Source organism: Rutidosis leptorrhynchoides, chromosome 7, assembly GCF_046630445.1.
Source record: "Rutidosis leptorrhynchoides isolate AG116_Rl617_1_P2 chromosome 7, CSIRO_AGI_Rlap_v1, whole genome shotgun sequence".
Taxonomy (NCBI): Eukaryota; Viridiplantae; Streptophyta; class Magnoliopsida; order Asterales; family Asteraceae; genus Rutidosis; species Rutidosis leptorrhynchoides.
Window position 1 is genome coordinate 7433159 of NC_092339.1, and position 5140 is coordinate 7438298.

Sequence of the window (5140 nt, forward strand, 5' to 3'; positions counted from 1 at the left end):
TATCGTTACCTCGATAAATCAGTTGAAGCAGCAGTTGAAGTATCAAGAGAAATACCGATGTCTCTAGAGTACCTCACAGATGGTGAAATGACTGGTGAACGCTACTTTGCAGATGACAATTGACGACAATGAGTAGTTTGATTGTAATCTTTTAATTTTTAATTGTCGTGATATTTTAATTTTTAATTATTGTAATTTCGGTGTTGTTGTCGAGTTTTATATCTTCCTTTATGTTTCGAAGCTCTTCGTCTTTTTAATCTCCTCTCGATCTCTAATAAAACGAGTAATGGTCTAGAATTTGTAAGTATGGAGTTTCGAATGAATTTAATGTTATAATCAATAGAGGACGTAATAGCACGATTTGATTCGTCAAATTACCAGGATCATTGAGAATAGAGCTATCAAAAATATACTTTCTTGATATGTTCAGAAGTTAATTAGAATAAAAGAGTTATGTAACATGATACATGATGGTGGTATGATCTACTGTGAACCATCATGTCTCATTAGAACTCAGCATGACTTACTGTAATATAATCACGTTGATCAAGTGTCATTATATTATACTAACTCATGCATCAGTTCCCAACATTACTTCAATAGCATTCATATTTTAAGCTCGAAAGGTTACAGAATATAGAAACTAACAGTTTCTATATGATGTAACATTGATAGCACGAATAGATTATTGATTTTAGATAAGAATAGTTATGAAAATATCTTCAGAAATATGGAGGATATTTATAATGAAAGGTATGATGATATCTTGGAATTTCCAATATTGATGGATGATGAAGAAGATTTATCCGTAAGGGTTTAGATTCGGAAGCAAGATATTCACTAAAGACTTTAGCAGACATTGAATCATTTGGACTCTTTGAAGTCAAACTTATTCTTTGTGATTTGTCCACGGCTTTCTTCATAGTTTCGCATAATCTGTTTTTCGGTACTAAATTTTCTATTAAATGTTTCCAATATAATGATACACAGGAAGCACAAAGAGGTATATAATTTCGGACGAGAATATTTATGAAAATATCCTCAGAAATATCGAAGATATTGATGATGATATTTTTGGAATTTCTAAGTTCGATGGTTGATGAGGAAGATTTTCCGGAAGATTTTGACATGAGTACAGAGCAAGGTATTCGTTGAAGGTTTCATTGGATCCAGTATTACCTGGATTCTTTGAATATATGGTATGGTCCTTGTATTTGTCCTTGGTCTCTTTCGTGGTTAGCTCAATCCGTTTTCCAGTTCCAACTTTTCTGAGCTTTTCCAACATACTATTCTTTATCATCAAATTTTCGATGATTAAGGTCGTTTACGGTTGTCTATGGTTTCTGCTGCTTCATTCAGCTTTTTCAACATTCAGAGTATTGATTTGTAGACTGAGTATTGTTCAGAGTTTCAGAATGAAAGGCCATAATTCTAAAAGATAAATGTCATACATATAACTGTTGATGTAGATATAATGTGAGTTTTCAAAGTACTGATTGCTGATTCCCAGTAATTGGTATGGCAGTTCTCGTTACAAGATGCCGATGAGTATATGATAGGATTTTAATGAATAAATATAATGATTTCTCAGAGAGATCTAAGCCAAGAAGCAACGAGGTTGCTGGTACGTCTGCTGGTAATATGGTGGAATATAAAAGATTTCCCGGTAACAATAAAAGAGTACACATATAAATCAAGGTTATAATAAGGTTGTTTCGAACGAAAAGTCAAAGTTGACTTGCTGGAGCTGTGACAAAATTTGCTAATTTGAAAAGGGATTGCAAAGTCATTTTGGGTAATAATAACACTAAGAAATTAGCATAGCTACGTTTTAAACGTTTACTCAGGTTTCGAGTGGTTGTAAGTGCATATCTATATGCACCAATCTTTTCTTCTGTAGATGAAGTGCGGTTGGTTTATCCTCTCGATTGAAGTGTTTTCAAGAATCATGAAAGGTTTGAACGCAGATTGGAATCGTCAAGATACAAATGAGGTTTAAGATGAAATCAAGTGGCAAACTTGAAGAATTGTTTAGTTTCATATGTTATAATCCATATTTTAATTCATTTTAATTGTCCAATGTTGATAGTCCACAGTTGATATTCCACAGTAATAGTCCAGTAATTCATATATAATATTCGAATTGATTAATAAATATCGTGACCCGTGTACATGTCTCAGACTCGATCACAACTCAAAGTATATATATTATTTGAGAATCAACCTCAACCCTGTATAGAGAACTCGATCATTACTGCATATAGAGTGTCTATGGTGATTCTAAATAATATATATAGATGCGTCGATATGATATGTCAAAACCTTGTATACATGTCCCGATATTTAAAGTGCGTAAAATAAATAACATAAATTAAATGACGATAAATAAAGTGCATAAAGTAAATAACAGAAATTAAATGACGATAAATAAAATTGCGAGAATGAAAATTGCGATAAATAAACTGTGATAAATAATTTGCGATAATTAAATGGTAATACGGAATTAACAGTTAGCTAGGAATAGTTAGCTAGGATTTTGTCAGCGTGGATTCTTAATAGAATTTCATATTGTTAATTAATCTGTTTCTAATCAATTTTTATTGTGTCCATTATTTCTTCATTATGCCACTTGTTGGATTCTGATAGGTCAAAATCCAAATATGTATTTGGATGAATATGGTTATTTGGTGGTGAACGGATTTGTATATCGGTGGATGTAAGTAGGATAGTATATGACTGTTGAAATAGATTCGAAGAACGTACAATGTAACTTATTAATGTGAAATTTAAATAGTGCTCGGGTATTACCTACCCGTTAAAGATATTTTCACCATTAACAGTTTGTACAAGAGAATTTTTAATTACAATCTTTATGAAAACATATATACGTATATATATATATATATTTTCTTCAGATGTATTCATGGTTTTAATGAGTTAATATGATATTAAACTCATTTGCTTTTCGGTTGGAACTAGAATAACTAATCTCTAAAACTTTAGAGATTACATATTCGTCATGTCGAACGAAGATAAATGAGGTAGAACGATACGTAGAACGAAGATCATACTCAAAGTACAGATGATGATATTGAAGCATGGATTGTTGATGGTACTGGTGCTGTTATTGATGGTACTGTTGGTGCCGGTGATGTTGCTGAAGCTGGTACATTTTGCACCATATTCTTCGAATTGATTATTCGAGCGCGAAGTCCGTTGACTTATTACTTCAGGATGATTGTCGGTCGGAACGAGCGGATGAATAAGGTTCAGAATTGTGGATAGAATATAATCTTGTCGAGTTACCCTGGAAATGAGACTGAAAATGGTGTCTCGAACAGGTTCGCCGGTAAACGCTTCAGGTTCATTGGTAAGAGGTGAATTCGGTTGGTGGAAGGGATTGCCTTCTGCGCGTTTCCATTAATTAAGTTGACTACGAACCCATCAGATGATTTGATAATGGCTGATTGGTTGATTCATGCCGATGACGCTGTTTTCAGAGCTTAGGTGAACATCTATGTCGGTATAGCTGTCGGAATAACTATTGGAATAGCTATCGGAATATGAGGGACTCAAACTGGTTACAGGATTCATCTCGTACGATCAGATGAAGGATTTTCGATAAGAAATAAATTATAGGATATGGATTAGTACTCTGCAATACATAATTTACATATGCATATATATTACTAAAATCCCATCAGTTACAGAGGAATCTACGGAAGCTGTCAGGCAAAGGTAACAATAACAGATACGCTAAGATATGACTTTTGTCTATACACTATTCATGCAGTCAATGCATTAAAACATATCCAGACTAAGAATGATAAGCAGATGATTTCCGACTAGGAATGATAAGCAAAACTTTTGACATGCAGACACGGTCGAAGTCCAGACTCACCAATGCATCCTAACGACTTATCAGTTAGACACACTAATGCAGACATGGTTCGCTAAGACCACCGCTCTGATACCAACTGAAAGGACCCGTCCTAAACCATCTGTACGAAGTCACCAACAACTAGTTCCATTGCGATGATCGACTCCAAATACTGTCTTTAAAATGAGCAAATGCACAGCGGAACGTTTCTTTCGTACCTGAGAATAAACATGCTTTAAAGTGTCAATCAAAAGGTTGGTGAGTTCATTAGTTTAGCATAAATAATCATTTCATAATTTTAATAGACCACAAGATTTCATATTTCCATTTCTCATAAACATACGTCCCATGCATAGAGACAAAAATATCATTCATATGGATTGAACACCTGGTAACCGACATTCACAATTTGTATATAAGAATATCCCCATCATTCTGGAATCCTCCTTCGGACATGATATAAATTTCGAAGTACTAAAGCATCCGGTACTTTGGATGGGGCTTGTTGGGCCCGATAGATCTATCTTTAGAGTTCGCGTCAATTAGGGTTTCTGTTCCCTAATTCTTAGATTACCAGACTATATAAAAAGGGCATATTCGATTAGATAATCCAACCATAGAATGTAGTTTCGATCACTTGTGTCCATTTCGTAAAACATTTATAAAAGCAGCACATGCATTCTCAGTCCCAAAAACGTAAAGAGTAAAAAGGGTAAATGAAACTCACGCATATAAATATTGTAAAACAGTTAATAAAGCATTTGCATGTATTCTCAGCCCAAAAATGTAAAGAGTAAAAGGGATCAAATGAAACTCACCTAATGTATTTTGTAGTAAAAATACATATGACTATATTGAACAATGCAGGGTTGGCCTCGGATTCACGAACCTATATCATTTGTATATATATTAATACACATAATTGTAATTGAATAAGTTTATATATCTAACTTATTAATTATATCATTTTTATTTTTAATAATATTTTTATGTTTCATATATTCCTTTTTAAAAAAATTTATTATGTTATATGTGTTATACATAATTATTTATATATTTCATTTTGTACATAATACTATTAATATAATTAGGTTGTGTATCTTAAATATATCTTTATTTATAACCTTAAATTTTCTACTTATAATCTTAACCATGTCTTATAATTCTATTTACCAATTTACTAATGTTTCATTAATCAATATTAAGCTAAATATTTATTTGATACATAATTCTCATTTATAGTTGTAATATATTTTGTAC